Consider the following 20,841-nt stretch of genomic DNA (forward strand, 5'->3'; position numbering starts at 1 on the left):
TGCATGATATAAAAAGCATATTTCCAACAGTGCATCAAGTATCTGAGAATAACATTTTTTTTTTTTTTTTTTTTTTTGTGGTATGTGGGACTCTCACCGTTGTGGCCTCTCCCGCTGCGGAGCACAGGCTCCGGACGCGCAGGCCCAGCGGCCATGGCTCACGGGCCCAGCCGCTCCGCGGCACGTGGGATCCTCCCAGACCGGGGCACGAACCCGCGTCCCCTGCATCGGCAGGCGGACTCTCAACCACTGCGCCACCAGGGAAGCCCCTAACATTATTTTTAATAAAAACAAAACCTTATGGAGAGACCCTCCCTCTTTCAGGTCAGGCAGCTCAAATGTCCACCATGTCTAGCAGTGCAGAGACATGGAGCTCAGAGGCAACTTCCACTTCCCCTGAACTTGGGATCAGCCTTTCCAAGTGCTTCAGAGATGTGCCTGCTGCCTCTGACAACTGCAGTGGCTCCTGTCCTTTCATCCTGAGGGTTAGTAGTTGCAAAGGTTTTTATCCCAGCCCCAATAGTCTAAGGCAGAGATGGCCAGAATCTGAGGAAGGTCGAGGGGAAGGGAAGTTGAATCTGTAAATGCTCCTGAGTTTTCAGACAACCACTGCTGAAGTTGATCTTCAAATCTCTTTCTCCAACAGCAGATTCTGGACAGACGCTGGGCAGGAGCTCCTGGCCAGAGGCTCCACACACCACATTTTCAGCACTGGGAAGCCTCCCCTCTTGGCCAGGCTCCACACTTGTCTTCCCTGAAAACTGCAGAAGGATGACAAGACTTTATCCCCAAACTCCCCTTACTTAGCTCTTGTTCCTTCTGTGTCTGGCTAGTACCCAGGACAAAGGAACATCATAGTTTTTCAAGCGATTTTTTAACAGAATATGCACATATCTGACCATATTCACTCAGTGCCTCCAATACAACAAAAAGCCAGGGGGCCGTCCAGTGCCCCAGCCTGTGGCTGATGCACAAGGCAATGACGTCCTCCTGTGGGATCTGGCAACCGAGGACCCTGCCTGAGCCAGGAGGGAGGCCTGGCAAGGAGGGGGTTGGGTGGAGGGGAGGGCATGTTTTTCCAGACTTACACTCTGCAAAGCGCGTTCTGACCTGTGACTGGAGGACGGGCTGCATCTGGTGAGAGCTGAGGCTCTGGAGGCACAATGAACTGGATGACCAGGGAGCGCAGGGGGGGCCAGGAAGCCGCAGGGTGGCAGGTCCATCCATAGAAGCCAAGTACAGCCCACCCCGGCCAGGCCGGGTACTCTGGGGAGTCCGGTGAAGCTGAAGCACCAGCCACCTGCCTGCCCACCAGTCCCCACCCGGCAAACTCGGTGATGGGCCAAGACAGGTCGCGAGCTGCTTGGAGGTCAGGCCAGCCCACTGTTCAACAGTTAATTGACGGTGTTGGGCTCCTGGGATGAACCCTGCCAGCAGCCTCTCTTCCATCATAAAAAACCTGCCACTAAACTCCTGGCCAAGCCCATTTTCCTCGAATGAAAGTGGCTGCAAAGGGGCCCCGGGGCAAGGGGAGACCAGGCGTTGCTCGGCCTGTGAAACCTCAGTGGGGCCTTGGAAACCATTCGTGGCATCAGGGATCTCAAAACCGGCATAATTGGAAACCAGCTTACCTGAAACCAACTCCTGCATCGGCAGAGCATCTTCTCCTTCTCTTCTCCCCTGCACCCACACCGGGCTGGGCGCAGAACGTCGTGTTTGCGCTGAGAAGAACGACGTCCTGCAGAAGAGATGCTGGAGCGCCGGACACCGCAGAAACCCTGAGCTTTTACCACACGCTGCACTGTTTCTTCCCAAAATGAAATCTGACCAAATCTAAGTGGTCACGTGGCCTGAACTGTTCTAAGGAAGCACAGGAAGATGTTGAGAAACGCCAGGCGGCCGGCGGTCTGAGAGGACTAGCGGGCTTCCGCTTCTGACCCGATGACTGAGGGTTATAAATCCGGGGAGCACAAATCAGTCCTCTTCCCGAAGCAGCCTGCTCAACCCGGGAGCTCCCTTCACCTTCGTGCCTGGCTCACCGCCCGCTGCCCTGGGGCCCCGCCCCAGCTGGAGGCGCAGGCTGCACCGCTGCCACACAGCGAGCCCTTCATGAAACCCTGGGCCGAAAAGGCAGCCGACTGACTTCCGGTCCCCGACTTCCGGTCCGTCCTGCACGCTGGGGCCCTGCGTGCTGGGGCCCTGCGCTCAGTTTCTGCTCCCCAGCCAGGCGGGCTTGACCTGCAGCGTCTGTCGTTATTGCTGATAATATAGATGAGATTTACTGTATGGAATTGGGTCACGTGATTATGGAGGCTGATGAGGCCCACAATCTACAGGAGGGTCAACAAGCTGGAGATCCACGAGAGCAGATGGTGTGGCTCCAAGTAGGAAGACCCGCAGGCTCCAGACCTAAGAAAAGGCTTATTTCACTTGGAGTCCCAAGTAGCTGCAAAAGGCAGTGTCCCAGTTTGAAGACTGTCAATAGAATTCTATCTTACCCAGGGAAGGGTCTGCCTTTTTGTTCTATTCAGGCCTTCAGCTGATTCGAGGAGGCCCACCCACATTGGCGAGTACCCTCTGCTTTGCTCAGTCTGCTGATTCAAATGTTAATCTCATCCACAATCACCTTCACAGACAAACCCAGAATTATATTTGACCAAGTGTCTGGGCACCTTGTGACCCAGTCAAGTTGACATGAAAAATTAACCATTACATCATCTTTTTAAAAATATTAAATTGGAAAAAGAAATACAAATGAAAGAGAAGAGGAGGAAATGCATATGCAGTCCAATATCAAATAGGTTTCTAGTCGATGGCTGCTTATTCATTTCTTGCTTATTCAACTATATTTAGCCACATTTTACTGGGTTTATTTTCTTAATCCCACTTGTCATGCTATTCAATGAGCAATGACAATGTGCAGGTATTGACAACTGTTGAAATTGTGGTTTCAGTACTGAAACATGCTCTAATTTGAAATTTTTATATTAATCAAAATTAATTGTCAAGATAAAGTTCAACAGATATAATGGACATGTGTAAGCTACCTGGTTTATTTTATCAAAGTACTATATATATCTAGGGGTCTTTATATAACATTTTTAATCTTGACCACCTATGAGATTCTTTTTACAATACAATTTACACCATTTGGAAAAATATTACAGTGTGGGATGAGTAAGACAGGAGATCTACTTTTAAGAAAGCTTAAAATCGAATACAGATAATGCTAAGGATACCATCTGTGCATATCATACACATAAGTGCTATGGAAAATAGTATTTTACAAAGCTAAGCTTTTTATAGAAATGTTTTTGTTTATTCTTTGTAACATATCTCTTATTACTCTCTAACTTTTTGATTATTAATTCTATGTCTCAGCTGTTTATTTTCACTCTTCTCTCTTCATCTTTTTCTGTTTACAATATAATTAAAGAGGTAATACAGACTATAGAGTATTGCAAAAATATATCTTAGGATTGTGGACTTAATCTTTTATTTAAGATATAGTTAATGAAAGATTCTAGCTTGGTTGCTAAATTTTGTATGGTTAGAGTTTCATTCATAAAAGGAAAGGATTAAAGATTACTCTTCTATTTTAATTCATAAAATAGAAATTATTTCAAGCAAACTTAATGTGTAAAGTGTATATAACAGAGAGGAAAGAATTCTAATTACATGCTTGACTTGAGGAACTTAATTTAGTTGCCTGAGAAAAGTTGGTTTGATAAAATATTTTTGTTGATGTCATTTCCACAGACCAACATAGTTGGTACTTTCACTTATAGACATTAATTGGTGACAACTGATTTTTTTATTTTTGTTTCTAAAAAGAGTAATAATAGATATGTTACAAAGAATAAACAAAAACATGATCTCCCAAGTAAAAGTTAAACTTCATATTTATTCATACTTCTATAAAAAGCTTAGCTTTGTAAAATACTATTTGGCTAATTGTAGTTCTGAATGAGAAAGTTAAAACACTGACTCTTCCTGGGAAAATATAGGAGGAAATCTCCATTGCCTGGTTTAGGTAAATATAACACATTAAGCAATAATCATAAAGTTTAAAGAAAAAGATGCATTGGTCTCCATTCAAACTAAGAAATTCTGTTTATTAAATCATGCCAGGAGCATGAAAATATAAGCTACAACATGGATGGATTTTGCTTCTAAATGTGACAAACTAAGTCTCTACCAGATAACCCTCTGCAAAATGTGACAGAAAATCTTGGACATAATAGGAAAAGCAACTACCTGAAGAGTGAACAGCAACAGAGAGACTCTGGTGAGGAATGCACACTTTGAGAGCATTAGAGCCTGGGAGCTATCAAGGTTCTTTTACTTGTAGCCTTGGGCCAAGTTCAGTCTCTGTGTCATGTACTGTCTTCCTGGCCAGAGACATCTGGAAAGTGGGGTTGGGAAACACTGAAAGCTGAAGAGAGGGGAAGAATCCCCCAAATATTTCTACCCACATCTCCGACTGGCCCCTGAAACCACATGTATAGGATGGACTGAAAACATCTCAGCTAAAGACAAATGATCTGGGCTAAGACCCAGCTGCCTCCTAAGGAATACAGTTTACAGCTCAAACTCAGCGAGGAAAATTATTTGCTAAGACATATGAAACAATATTCATCAGAGAAATCTTACAGGATTCAGAATCTCCTTAAGTTAATATTCATAATACCTAGGGTATAATCCAAGATTAATAGACATATGAAGAATCAGGAAAATAGAACACATTCTCAGAAGAAAATCAATGGAGTCTGATCCTGAGATGAATCAGATGTTTCAACTAATAGAAAAAAATTTTAAAGCAGCAGTTATATGTATTTTTAATAAACAAAACATATTTTCAACGAATGAGAAAGAATAAGTATTAAGAAATAAGTAAAAATAACGAAGTTTTATTTTCATTTCAAATGTCAATTCTGCAAAGAAAAATAGAATTTCTGGAATAAAATATTCACACACAATAAAATTGCTAAAATTAAAAAGCAGTTAACACTAAGTGCTGAGGAGGATGTGGATCAGGAAATCTCATACATCACTGGCAGGGATGAAAAATGATCTGGAAGTTTCTCAAAAGTTAAACATATATATATATTTTTTGTTGTGGTGGTGGTTGTTGTTGCAGTATGGGGGCCTCTCACTGTCGTAGCCTCTCCCGTTGCGGAGCACAGGCTCCGGTTGCACAGGCTCAGCAGCCATGGCTCACGGGCCCAGCCGCTCCGCGGCATGTGAGATCTTCCCAGACCGGGGCACGATCTGGTGTCGCCTGCACCGGCAGGCGGACTCTCAACCACTGCACCACCAGGGAAGCCCGGTTAAACGTACATTTAACTAGTGACTCAATAATTCTATTCCTTGGTATTTTCCAAAACGAAATTAAACTATGTCAACAAAGACTGGTACATACTAGCTTTATACTTAACAGCCTAAACTAAAGCCAAGTCCAATGCCCACTAACAGAACAGATCCACAAATTTGGTCTCCTCGCAATTATAATAGTATGCAGCAACAAACGTGAATGTCTTATTTTTATTAATAACATGTATATCAAAAACACTTTAATGACTGAAGGAAGACAGATACAAAAGAAGATACGTTATAATTCCATTAGTATCACATTCCAAAACTGGCTAAACTGTTTTGTACTTACAGACTGCAAAGCAATGTCTATGTGGGTTTGGGATGGAGGAGCTAATAATGTTGTGAAGCACAAAAGGTCTTTGTGGGATGAAGCAGTGTTGTGTCTTAATTGTGGCAATAGCAAAATATTTTAATAGGCAGTCAAAAGTATGTAGGGTTAGCATCAGAACTTACTCAACTGTTGACGAGTTATAGGATATTAAATTTAAAAATTTGTTTAAATGTTCTTAACCCACGTTTCCTTTGCTTAAATGATAAAGATTCTTTTCATTTTTCTTAAAACCTGTCAGCATCAAGAAACATATTTTGTAAAATGCTGCTGTAGGGGGATAGAAAAATAAGAAACCAAGGAAACTAAGTGTAAGCCCCTTACTCCCTTGTAGAAGATAGAGCAGGAATACAAATATCTCTATCACATTTAGTGCCAAGTGCTATAAAAAGATTTTTTTAATGTGCTAGAAATTTTAACAATGTATCTCCCATGTCCCTTCTTAAATGCAGTTTAAAGACACGAGAATGAGACCTTTTGAGCTAAAATTTCCCCTGTAGTCTCTGTTTTTAATATAACCTACATGCTAGAAATATTAACACCTTCCTAATAAATTTAGATATGAAGAGAATTCCCTTAAGAAACAAGGAGAATTGTTTTGATATATAATTATTTAGTTGTAGGAATTTCAGAGGAACATAAAAATGTTGCTGAGTAGGTACAAAATTCTGTAGGTTTAGAGATGACACGGACCCAATTTATATAATCCTGTACAACATCAAGGGAACTCTTAAGTTCTATTACGCTAATAAAGTAGAAGCTAAAAGGTGAAACAGTTTCACATATTTTCATGTCCAGCAGTCTAAATAAAACTTAAAGGAAAGATTGATCTGTGTTTTATGTTCTTCCCCCACATTCTCAATGTCCCTAACAATTGATTTATTTGAGCATCTAGTTTTTAAAAGAACAGTTTCCAGCAAAGCTTATGCCTATAGTAACCTTTGGCGGTTTGTCATTTAAAAGTCATGGTAACCCTTGACCAACAGATTTTACAACTGTTTATCTTTCTTTGAACCTTACACACATTGAACCCAATTTGCTGAGTAGGTGTGTTTTTCCCTTGTTCATGTTTTTAACACATTTTGGAAGCTGTTTTACTTCTTATGGTATGCTAAATGCTACCTTCGTGGTGTTAAAATAATAGAGTTTCCCCAAACAACTATATTATTTTCATCACATAGTTTACATCGCATTATTTCAAGTCCTTTTTCCCATCCTAGTTTACCATCCTGAGTTTGAGCTGCATAGCTGAGCCAGCCTTAGGCAGGTTGCAAATCGCACACCAAAGCACCTGGGCCCAAGGTCACGGCTGACTGCAGGACCTCTGATTCATTCCTCACTGCAACAGCAGGGCCTGGGAACTCCTGCATTCACTCCAAGTCTTGACAGAGGCTAAAGTAAGGGGTTCTTTCCAAGCATGCCATGATGTCCAAAAACTTTTGTGCATTCCTAAAATGTTGAACTGTTTGAAAAGGCTCAATAAAGAATGAAAAATCTACACACACAAAAGCTAGCATTAGTTTGGAAAGACAGAACATTCCAGGGCTGTCCTGTTTCTGACTCCAGTTATTGGGAAATCTATGCCTCGTCATGGGAGTAATTTTTCTTTGCCTTGCTCCCACCCTCTCCAGCTCCTACTCTTGAGTTATATACAGCTTGAGTTATATACGGCTTTGGTCATGGACTCAGAGAGACTCCATTACTGCAGACCCACACAGGCCTCTGAGGTAGGATTTACCACTCGCTGGGTCTTCCCTCCCTTATAGCATTTAGATTTTCTGTTCTTCTATAACACACATGGAGAAAGTTGGAGGAGAGTATCTGTTTTCACATTTTACACATAGCAAAGTATGATGAATGGCTGAGGTATTTAAGTTCACATAATAGTTATCAGCCATTCAAGGTATACGGTGTCTTGACTTTCTATATAATTCCTCACTAGACCATATTGTGAAAAAAGACTCTATCATATGGTTTTCAAATCATTAAACTCAGAAAAAATATTAAAATATCCAAAGAAAACTTGTAATTGTACACAGGAGATTCAACTGGCTACCAGAGTTTTAAATGCTTACTTGGATATTTCTGGCCATGTGTGAATATAAATTACATGCAAACAGAGTCTTTGTCATCAGAGTGAAATCGCTTATTATGACTAGGAGTACTGAACTAATTTGTTGCATTTATTTTATTTTGTATTTTGAAGTTGATGTTAACATGAATGTTGGAATATAAGAGTCCTTGTAATTGGATTACCAGACAATCTCAGTATTAAAAAAGATGTGAAAAAATTACTTCCAGTTCTATTAGGTTCAACAAGATTTATTGAGATCCTGAAATATCAGACTTGCCAAAGGGGAGAACCGTCTTCCAAACTCATCTTTCTTTTCTAAATTTGGTTGTCCAAAATCACTGCATTTACTGCAATTAATAAAAAATCTCTGGCAAGGCTTAAGAGTGTTTCTGATGAAAGCTGCAAGCACTCTCCCCAAAAGACTTGGAATGACACTAAATTAATATGAGGGAGGAAACGAAGAATTAATTAGTACATGATAGCAGAGCGTTAGATGTTGATTTATTAGTCAGGACCAGCGTTAGCCAAGTTTACTTTATAAACCTCAAACCATATCCTTCCCAGGTTCGTTCTCATCACCACCATAAATTGTATATATATTAACTGATAATAATTTATCGGAAACAAACATAAGGGGCTCTGAGTCAGATGGTGACACAAGTGTGGATGTGTATATTTCCTGTTATTAAAATGACCAGAGGAATATAACAGTGATGGGGGAAATTGCATTAGCATAGAAAAATGAAGTTTCCTAACATAAGTAAATGAAAATAGAAACAAAGCAGGGCTCATAGTATTATTGCCAGACATAGTAGTGTTCAAGGCAATAAACTTGAAAGCAATAATGAGGACTATTTTCTCTTGATAAATGTTACAATGCACATGAAAGGTGGGGTTTTTTTAGTATAACTAGATTTTATTTTTCCTATATTGCCGATTTTATAATTCTGATTAATTAGAATAAATGCTGACCTGAATACATTTTATGTGTAATATTCAGCTAAAATGAGTTTTATATGGAATATTCTGGTGCTTTAGTGCCCCCTTTTTTGGAGGAATGGGTAATATTACTTTTTACAGGTGCAGAAAGAGGTGGTAGTGATAAGACCATTGAACTAAAGGAACTATGTACATGTTAGACATTCACTACACCCCTTTACAGGTACAGAACAATGGATTTTGTTAAACTGTATCACATAAATGCATACAGAAATCTATTTAATTGTTACTAGCAAACTTTACTGGGTCAATAAAATTGGAAAAATCTGAGAAAATCATAAATTGTTGTGCTAAAGAGCATGTAATAAAAAAAATGTAGAGCAAAATATTTATAAATGCAAGGATAATATAGGACAATTTAAGCTACAAAATAATGACAGTGATGAATTATAACTAATAAAATAAAACAACTATCCATGAGTCTCTCCTGATATAAATAATCAAATAAATAAATAAATAGGAGAGAAGGGAAAACTTTTCCTTACAGTATAATTCCAACATATAAATAGAGAAGGAATGTGAAAATGGAAAATCAACATTTACAAACACCACACAGTCAAATTTGTTTCAAGCAAAGATGATCATAGATGCTAAAATTAGTGGGCCAAAATCTGAAGAGACACAGAGTATTTCCATGCTCTAAAAATGTCACTACACAAGATACTTTTTAATAACAAAGGGAGAAATTAAAGTTGCACTTTATCCAAGTTACCAAAGTGAACATTATAAGAAATGAGAGATATCGATGCCCATACCTCGTGATGTGAGGCATTGAGAAGAATTACAGGCATTGTTAGAATTACAGAAGAGGAAGGGAAGGGACTGATGATGGAGCAAGTTCCCAGGAGACAAGGTGGAGAGTCCTCATCCCCTTGGACCTAGATTACAGAAGGGGATCCCACTAGCATCTCCCCAGCATTAGCCCATCTGCACATCTCTGACAGAGCAGCCTCATCCAAAGCCATGTTCAGTGGTGACTCCTCTGTCATGGCACTAACTGGGTCCCTTGCCTCATGTCTCTACTTTCCTCATCTCAGCATAATTTTTATCCATCCTTCACACTGAGCCCTTCCAGAGACTCTTCCTCGATGATGAATTTTTCTCACGACTCATTATAACTGTTACCCGTACTTCATAATCAACTAGAATGAACTATTCCTAATGTACTGTATTTCTACTGTGCCCACTAATCCCTTCTGAGAAAAAACATACTCTGTTTGTTTAGTCATCCTTAAGTTCTTCTGTATCAGGCAACCTACCATCTTTCTTGTTAACGCGGTTCAGAAACTGCCCCCGGGGAGCAAGCCAACTCGTGGGGGCACTGCAATATATTTTAAACTTTTGAAGGAAACACAGAGATACTTGACATCTGTCAAACACTGCTAAAATACTAGCTTCAATAATTAGTGGTTTCAACATTAGATCACACTATATTACTTTCAGTAATGTCACATCTTTGCAAAGCAGAGGTTTGTGTGCTTGCTGTGAAAAAAGCATGTGCAGTGAAAATCAATGCGGATCGAGAAATGAGGATTAAGAAATTGTGCAATGCCCAACAGGTGTACATTTTCTAGTACTGAGTAATGGTAGTTATTTAACTGTAAAATAAAACTATTATTTATCTTTCAACTTACGTGTATTATTTTTTCCAATGGCCACTAAGTTGTTAAGACATAAACACTTAATAAGTTTTTTGGACTCAGCTACTTAGTAAACGGAGCTGTGTTTATCTTGGAATAGGGTAATGCAGACAGAGACACCGAGGCAATGTGTAGATTGACCAAGCTTGAGGAGCTCTGCCCTGCGGTTTTAGACTAGGGACCCAGACTGAAGCCAACTGTGGCTCTCTGGCCAGCAGTCCACAGTGGACCTGCTATGAGATCACAGTCCAACAGTGGAGAGAGCTGCTGAAACCAATCACCCCCAGCAGGTCTGCTCTCCATAGGAGAGTCCACATGAAACGCACAGATGAGGACCCCGTAGTGGAATTGCCTTGGGATAGAGTGGGGTCAGAAACCATGGTGGAGAAGCAGGAGGCAGCGAGTGTTTGGACTGTAGCCCTGCCTGTAACTAACCCACCTTCAGGACTGAGCACCAAAGAAAGGAAGGAGCTGGTCATTCCACAGTGGGGCAGACCAGTCAGGGACAGGGAGAGACAGGGAAAGACTGACCCCTAGGAGCAGCCTGTGTAAGCTGCTTCATGTGTGTCTGTGTGTGGACAGACGATGCCCCAGGTCCAAACCATGAAAGTGTCTTCTTATGTTTCTTTATAAATCTTTACATCCTTATACTAACTCCTCCCAACATATAGATCTGCTGTAGCTAGTGTGTTCTTGACCTTTGCAATCCTCAAGAGCCTAATTATCATATTAGCACTTTGTACGTGTTGTTTGTTCCTTTAGTTGTTTTATATGTACTTTTAATTTTCTAAATTAAAGTTTTTGTCATCAGGAGACCTATTTTTCTGTAAAACACAATATTAGCCACATAATTTTTTTATTATAAAATATGATTTAATGTATAGCAGGCTGTGTACTTTTGAACCTTATCAATTCTGCTGTATTATTTTAAACATAAGAAAAATTGTGTCACTAAAAGTAAAACAAAAAGGCCAAGATGATATATAATGAGTCACATGACCACACTTCAGCCTTAAGGCTTTGATTCCAAAGCAGCAATTCCACTGCACCATGGGGTTAAATGTGCCTACTGAGTTGTCCCTTATTGAGCCTTAACCTCCGTCCATGGCATCAACTAAAATCCTCTTAACTGAATGTAACATTATGTACTGTAGTGTAGAATTTGGTAACTGTGTCTTTGCCCAATAACACTCCATCCCATAAAATTAATGTTTCAATTGTAATACAAATTAAAATATTAATCTTAAGAGGTATTTGCTCAGCATGGTTCCTAGAGCATTACCTGTTAAAGTATGTATTGAGTCCCAGGGAGATCTACCAAGGGAAAATACCAGTTAAGTATCTTCTCTTTGCCGAACTTATCAAAATTTTTTATGATTCTCTGTTATTAAATATATATACACACACACACGCACACACACACATATATGTTTTCATTTTGTACATTAACAAATCTTGTCATCTAGAATTTTTTGCCAGTTTGCTTATCATCTGCTCCATTATGTGTTCTTGTAGTCTTGTATTCTTCAGAGAGGTTATTTTTCTTTAGAAACTCCATTGTCTGGTGGTGAAACATATTATCCCCCATATTATGGAAGCCAGATATTCACCTACCCGAGATCACTCATGATTAATGACACTCAGATCTGAAGAATGTTGGCTTTGCTTATTGGGCTCTTATGCTACTTGTGTAATTCACATTGTGTGTCCTGAGGGAGGGGGAGGCAAAGGCTATATGAACATTTATGAAGACATAAATATATCTGTTCTTGTAGAACTGTTTCCATTTATGTAGACTGGTATATATTTTAAATATCCATTTAATGTCTAAGCATTGCAATAGTCTGTGAAACATCTTTCTTACATAGGCAGCTACGCATATCTGTTTTCATCTTGTGACTATATTGCTTAATTCTTTAAAATGTCTCAGGGTTGCGTTGTCAGAATACTGTGAGACTCATGTAATTTAAGTCATGTGTAAGGAACACATTTTCTAACATGCACTCAAGATGGATTTGTAGTTCAGCATGAAAACACAAATATTTATCATTTTTCTTCCTCCATACTCTCTAGGTGAAAATTTTTTCTCATGGTTTTTAAATTAAAAAATTCCTTACAGCTCTGTTAAAAAGTATCATCACTGGTTCTGCATAGGGCAAATAACCACGATTTACATTATGCTACCATGGATTGGTCACATTTTCCAATTTATTGATTTAATTTTTTTCATTTCTAAACAAACTGACCTGAGATTGAAACTTGATGATAATTTAAATGTAGTACATGCTGGGTGTTCACTAAGAGGATTGTAGTTGTGTGTGTGTGTGTGTGTGTGTGTGTGTGTGTGTGTGTGTGTGTGTGTTTTGCGGTATGCGGGCCTCTCACTGTTGTGGCCTCTCCCGTTGTGGAGCACAGGCTCTGGACGCGCAGGCTCAGCGGCCATGGCTCACGGGCCTAGCCGCTCTGTGGCATGTGGGATCTTCCTGGACCGGGGCACAAACCCATGTCCCCTGCATCAGCAGGCGGATTTTCAATCACTGCGCCACCAGGGAAGCCCGGATTGTAGTTTTTCGATCAAAATATTTTATATTAATGTATGGTTTTGATGCAATTTATTTGTTTAACAAGTATTTATTGAATACTCATCTTGTGCAAAGCCCTGCAGAAGTGTGCCCTAGAAAATGAGTAAAACCTAAACCTTACCCTGAAGAGAGATTAAAGTTTCATTGTGAAAATCAGCAGATACATAAAAACATACACAATTGAAAAAAAAAAAAAACATACACAAGATTGAATAATGGCATGGAGATTGGGGCACAAAAGGAAAATGTTGTGTGTGATTGAGTGAAAGGGGATTCTGTGTCCACCAAGCTCTGAATTATACCATCATTTAGACTATGGAATAAAATATATGTGTAGTATAATATAGTGTATATGCATATATGTGAAATAATGTTTATATAATATTATATATATGTATATTTTAGATAAAATAAAAATTTTAAATTATCAAAATTCTATTCTACCAAAAATTGGGTTAATAATTTTGTATATTTCCTTCCAGCCTTTCTCCTATGAATTTAAGTTTTACATAATTGTAATTGAAGGCAAAATGTAACTGTAATTCTTTAAAAACTATCATTGTTATAGTGTAAACATTTGCACAATGCTACATTTCTTCATTACCATCATTTTGAATGAGCGCATAACATTTTTCTTCCAGAGGATGTACTATATTTTTTCTAATTTTCTTCTACTATTATTTATTTTGGTTGTTTATAGACGTTCACTCTTTTATAGCTGGTTTTGAAAAACATAGTCATGCATATAGTTTTGTCCCCTCTCAGTTTAAAGCCTTTCCTTAGAAGATGTTCCAAAAAGTGGGACAAATGTTACACAAACTATTATTGAAGTGTCACTTTTAAGCTGTGTGCTATCCTTTACATCTTTGTGTCATTTAGAACATTTTCATAACAGAAGAATTTCAAGGAAACCTACCAAAGCCAAAATATGTATTTTTGCTGGTAGATTTTCAGGGCAATGGTTCAGAACTGAGGGGTTTATACTGTGACATAAATTTACTCCCTAAAGAGGGCATTGTAAGTGAGCACTATAATTTTATGAATAGATTCATCTTATCATGCAATTTTTATTATACTTTTAATATGTATAATGTTACATTTTTCTTTGGATGTCAGCATTATTACATGAATTTAAAAGTTTTGTGCTTTGAATTTTTAGAGTGAACATTTCAGTTTGTGTATTCATCTTTTCTTAATAAAAAGCTTCTTAAAAGCTTTTCTACAGCAGAAAATAATTAAATCCTCTCATAAACTTAAAGTGTGCAAATTCATTGGTAATACAAATAATTATTCTGCAGATGACAATGTGTAGAATCTTGTCTTCTTAAATTCCAGGTGTTTCTGAGCCTTACTTTCATCAGGTTAAACTCTTCGTAATTTACAGTCAAATTTGCAAAGATAAAGCGAGTGGATCCTCCTTGCAAATAAGTATATAATGAACCCTTATTTCAAATTTATATAAAGCTTTTGGCTACTAGGTACCTTTCAGAGTCATTTATATTATATTAACATCAGGGAATTCCATTCTCCGTACTTTCATCCCTGGCACAGTGACCTTGTCACCAGGTGGCTTCCTGTAGAGACGTGAGCAGAGACACCTTTTCAGTATCATTCAAGGACATGTTAAAGGTCTTAGAGCAAAAGTGGCCTATTTTTTCATGATGACATCAGGGTGATCAAAGAATATGATTTATTTTTCTCATTAAGTACATTATCCTATGAATACTTCAATTGAGTTTCCATCAGTTGATTTGAATCATTAAATGTAAACTGTAAGAAAAATTATTCTTTTAAAGCTCATTTATTTAAATTTTTAATAATCTGTCAATGCTTCCCTTCAATTTCAGATATTAACCCTTAACATTCATAAACTGAGGATGATTAGCATTTTCTTTAGAAGGGAACCACTCACACCACCGTTTAGATACTTTACTTATATAAAGTATTTTACCTAATTAAGCTTACTCATTAGCAATTATTCAGATGTCTCCAAATTTTTATAAATAATGCATTAATGACAAATGTAATTATTTCAATTAAAAAATAAAACCAATTCTGACGTTGGTTCCCTAGTCATTTTCTTGGTTCTAAAGTGGCTCCTAATCTCCTTAAAAAAGGTTTTGTGTGTGTATCTAATATATACATACTATCAATGACCAAAACAACCAGAACAACATTATTTTTACTTTGTTTTTTTCTGATTGAAATATAAAGTAGACTGCGATGTGGAGTTTACATGTTGATAAATTCAGCTTTTTTCTCTTATTTCCCTTGTTCCTTACAGAGTATGCCCACAGTTTGGAGGTTGGTCTGCTCTGAACTTCTTTTATTCCTTTGAAGGCATGAGGCAGGGAGGGGACGTGAGCTTTTATAGTGTCACCGTAAAAGTTTTCCACTTAAATTATGCAATTGAGGACATGTGATTATGATTTCTGTCATTACCAATCCACCTACACATCACTTTCAGCTATTTCAAATCCAGCTCCTCTTTGTTTCAGTCCCTGCTGCCCAGCCTAGCCAATCAAAAGTCCAGTGAAGGAGGCCTGGTCATGGGCTCTGTGCCCAGGACAGAACTATTTAAATAAATACGCGAATGAATCAATGAGTGAATGAATGGAAAAATGAATTGATGTCCAGGAAAAGCAGATTTCAGAGCAAGGAAAATTATCAGGGATAAAGATGGGAATTACATAATGATCAAGGAGTCCGTTCTCTAAGAAGACATAACAATCATTAATGTGTATGTGCATTTGAGAGACGTCAAAATACGTGAGGCAAAAACTGATTGAACTGCAAGAAGAAATACAGGAATCCACTATCCTAGGTGGAGACCTCGTACCCCTCTGTCAGTAATTGGCAACTCCGGCAGCCAGCATATCAGTGAGAACATAGCTGAACTCAACAACACCATGAATCAACTGGTTCTAATCAACATTGTTAGAATACTTCATCCAGCAATAGCAGATGACATATTCTTCCAAGGCTCACATGGAACATGTACCAAAATAGACCAGATACCGGACTATAAAACAGGCCTTAACAAATTAGAAGAGTATTAATTATACAAAGAATGTTCTCAGACCAATGTGGAGTTAAACTAGAAATCAGTGACCAAAAGATAGCCAGAAAATACCAAAACATTTGGAGATTAAAAAACACACTTGTAAATAACACATGGGTCAAAGAAGAAATCCCAAGAGAAATTTGTAATGTTCTGAATTAAATGTAATTGAAAATACAGCTTATGAAAATATATGGGATACAGCACAAAAAGCAGAACTTAGAAAGAAATTTATGGCATTGAGTGCATATATTAGAAAAGAAGATCTAAAATTCAATAATCTAAGCTTCTACCTTAGGAAACTAGAAATAGAAGAGCAAACTAGATAACAACACAAGCAGAGGAAAATGAAGGAAAATTACAGCAGAAATAAATGGAACTGAAAACAGCTTTATTCATTTATAACAGCTTTATAATTAACAAAAAAATTGGAAGCAAATAAGATGTTCATGAATGGGTAGTTGGATAAACAGAGTGTGGTACATCTATGCAATGGAATATTACTCAGTAATAAAATAAATGAGCTATCAAGCCGTGAGAAGACACAGAAAAACCTTAAATCCACATTGCTAGTCTAAGAATACAGTATGAAGATCCATATGTGGTAGAATTCCAACTATATGACAATCTGGAAAGGCATAACCATGAAGATCAGGGGTTGTCAGGGGCTGGGGGAAGGAGGCATGAGTAGGCTAAACAGAGACAGCTTTAGGGGAGTAAATCTATCCTGTATGATGCTGTAAAGGTGGATATATGGCATTTGTCAAAACTCCTACAACTCTACGACACGAAGAGTGAACCTTAACAATTTATGGACTTCGGTCAATGAAAAAGTTTCAGTATTGGTGCCTCAGTTTTAGCAAAAGCACTGAACTCATACAAGATGTAATAATCAGAGAGACTGTCAGGGATGGGGGAGATTATATGGGAACTCATTTTGTTTTCTGTACAGTTTTTCTGCTAAAACTGCTCTAGAAAATAGTCTTTTTAAAATACTCATTGAACTCTACCCTTAAATGGGTGCATTTTATGCTTTTAAAATTATGCTACAAAAAAAGGTGATTAAAAAAATGAATAATGACTGAATAAACTTTGACCAATTCTGTATAGCTCTTCTCTCAGTAACCTTTTTACACTATTTCTTAATAATCACAGGCTTTTTGGTGGGGGACAGGAATATGGAAAGGTTGATAGAGTTTAAAAGAAACTAGAACAAAGATGGATACGAGCTGTACAAAATTTTTAAGTAAAAATTAGCTGCAGTTAAATAAAGAGAAGAAAACTATAAGCTTCACAGCACTCTAAAGGATTTGTCAGATTTTGAAATAAAATCTCAGTGTGGAAATGTAAGGAATAATTAATACTACTAATTTAAGCAGTAACTATATCAGAAGATGCAGTTAAACATTCAGAATATAGAAGTATATCTCAAGTGAGAAAGAACCAGGACGAACTTCTCACCGGAAGTAGTTACAGAAGCAGTGAGTGTGAGTTTGGGAATAGAAGTGCTAGATTCCTTTCTCATACCACAGTTTACGAAGTAGATTTGAAAATTGTTCAAAATCTCTGAGACTCAGTTTCTTATCCATACAAGGGGGATAGTAGTAGTACTTGCTCTTAGAGACATTTGAAGATTAAATGACGTATAAAACATTTGACACGTCTCTTATTTTTGTACGAAGTCAGTAAAATGTATTATTATTAGTAGTAATATATTATCACGAGTATTTCTTTTACTATGTTCCCCCACCCCTGAGGTTTCAGGAAAGAAAGGATGAACCTTGTAGAAGTGGTTAGCAAGGTCTTAAGACATGTTTATCAGTAGTGATTATAATGCAGTTGGCATACTAGGTTTATAACACTGAGTTTTTCTGTCAGTTGTTCCACTTGAACTTGACCAGCATGATTTTTAAGAACAATGATTTCTCACCAAATTGCAGTCATGATTTTTAGTTATTTATATTCAATAACACCTTAAATACTATAATATATACGTTTAATTTCAGACTTATAGAAACTTTTTAAGAATAGTACAAAGAATTTCCAAACACCTTTCACTCCAAGTCTCCAAATGTTAACATATTACTACAATTGCTTCATCCATTTCCCCTTCTCTCTCTACACATATGTGTGCATATTATTTTTCTGAACCGTCTAAGAGGAAGTGGCATATATGATGATACTTCTTCCCTAAATAATTCACTATATATCACCTGAACACAAGAGATTCTTTCTCAAATCCACAGTATAGTCATCAAATTCAGGAAATTAGCATTGATACAGTAATACTACTAATACACAGACTAGTCCAGCTTTGGCTAATTGTCCCTGTAAAGTCCTTTATAAACAAATAAAATCCAAGATGATTGGTTTCATTCAGTTGTCACATCTCTTATGCATCACTTAATTTGGAAAAGTTGCCAAGTCTTTATATATTTCAATATACTGATGTTTTACAAGGATATTAGGCACTTGCTTGTAACACGTCCCTCAATTTGGGTTTATCTGATGTTTTCTCGTGGTTAGATTCAATTTACGTATAGACTTTTGGCAGGAACACCAAAGAAATGGTACTGAGTTTTGCTCAGTGCATCATCCTTGGAGGCATAAGCGGTCAATCGCATTAGCGCAACGTTAACTTCAATTATTTCGTTAGTAACGTGCACCAGAAAGGCACTATTTCACCCGCCGTGTTTCAGTGTTCTGTTGTCAGATACTCTGAGACAGTACAAATCGCATTACTCCTCAAACGTTCACCTGCTCACTTTACCATTCGTGGATGATTCTTACCAATACCTAGACCAGTTATTATTTTATCATGTTATAATATTTCTTTGTTAAATTTTATTGGTCACTAGATGACGGCAATCTCTCACAGACAGGCGAGGCCTGAAAAGTCATCACTTCACCTTTCAATAGAAGTGAGTGGGCGCGTTTTCACCGCAGTCGAAGTCGCAGGCTGTTTTCACTGACAAGGTAGCCCAGTCCATCATCTCCGAGTTTAAATCGTGACATTACGATTTACTAGCTATTTGACCTTATGCAAAATACTTAACCGATTCTGACTTTTTTTCTGTTGACGAGGAATGTAAACACACCACATAGGTTTTTCTTGTTGGATAAGATACTTTATGTAAATTGGGAAAGCATTCCTTACATGTAAATATGATAGCTACTGCTTTTTTCTTCTAAGTTTTATTTCACATTTATGCAGAAATTTCATTCTTTCACATATCAGTCAGACACATACTCTTCTATTGTATATTGCATGAGAAATTTATTTTCATATTTTATTTCAGTTGTAATGAAAGAACATGATTAGAGAGAATGAAAATAAAAGTATGTTTCAATCCAATTACTCCATTCATCTTCCTGTTTCTCAGGACAAATGTTTCTGCTTCATTCAAGTCACAGGTTTCAAGCTGAATCTAAAACAGCTCCCACTGAATTTGCTCTGTTGGTGTTTAGACATCTTGTCCTTATCTTTACTCAGGTTGATCAAGATATTTCAATACTATATTTTCAGAATGAACTGTAGTTAAAAAGTGTTTATCTTTTGGGTTTTATGTTAATTCCGCAATCACATGTAATCCTGTATTAGAATTTGCAATTTGAATATTGCTCTTTAAGGTATGTTGAACTCCTTCATAATATGGATGGGAACATAAAACACGTATATGCACATTACAACAAAACTGATATACTAATTAGGTTTACAAAATTTTATATGTTAATGATACAGATAGTAAAAAATAGTCTTACCATTTTTATAGTAGAAGCCCAATTAAGACATTTGGAGTCAATGAGAGAATCTAGAACAAATGCAAGACACATTTTCAGTGCTCAATATATAGTTTTCAAATAAATAAGCAAATGGAATAAACAAATAAATTACATGGTTAATCATGTTTAATTTCAATTGAGCAATAATTTTTCATGGACTGCAGCCAGGAAAATAGTCCATAAGAAGAGATGTTGAGAATAGTACACATTGACATTAGCGAACTCACTAAGAACATATAATTTTTAAAACATTTAAACTTTTAATCTTGATTTTTTTCTATTAGATTATACATTCTTTTAAGGCAAGAACACCTTCTTATTCCACATTTATAGGAACAAATGTAGAAAGTATGAACTTCACATTTGTTAATAAGATTATCATAGAGGATTATTTGATAGCCAGGAACTTTACACAAAAATAAAGATTCACCATACTAGTTCTAGGTATTTCAACTATGGCATTTTTTAAATTTCCATATTTTTATTCTTTAATAGTTTTTATCATGAGTTTCTAATATTATTACAACCTTAGTAATCTGGGCAAACCATATCTATGTTTCTACTTCATCTATTTACATATCAATACTTAAAAACAATTAAAATGTCTCTTGTGTTATTATGTCTAGGAAACAGACGTTGAAATCAAAGTGGGCCTTGTTTTTCAGGTAAAAATGACACAAGTCTGACCATGTTCTTAATTTTCTCCATGTGAGTTAAAAATGCCACAGCATATAAAATCATGTGAAATTTGGACATAATGTCTAATACATAATTTAATATATTTTTTTCATTAGAAATCAATTTTACATTTTAAATTTCCCTTTTACTCTAAGGAAATACTATTCTCTGGCTTCCCTGGAATAGCCTGCTGGTTCTGGCCATGGATGAAATCTTGAAACTCCAATTAAAATTCAGTCACTGAATTGTGAGGTTGGAGGAAAAGTCCAACATTTGCTCCTGTTTCCAGTGGCAAATTCCATCTTTAATTGTCCTGACCT

The 20,841-nt window shown here is 37.3% G+C and overlaps 1 pseudogene; it reads right to left on the bottom strand.

Annotated features, from left to right (window-relative positions):
• Positions 1-334: 334 nt before the first annotated feature.
• LOC131752911 (germinal-center associated nuclear protein-like) lies at positions 335-19,075 on the bottom strand (annotated as a pseudogene).
• Positions 19,076-20,841: the final 1,766 nt, after the last annotated feature.

Source organism: Kogia breviceps, chromosome 3, assembly GCF_026419965.1.
Source record: "Kogia breviceps isolate mKogBre1 chromosome 3, mKogBre1 haplotype 1, whole genome shotgun sequence".
Taxonomy (NCBI): domain Eukaryota; kingdom Metazoa; phylum Chordata; class Mammalia; order Artiodactyla; family Physeteridae; genus Kogia; species Kogia breviceps.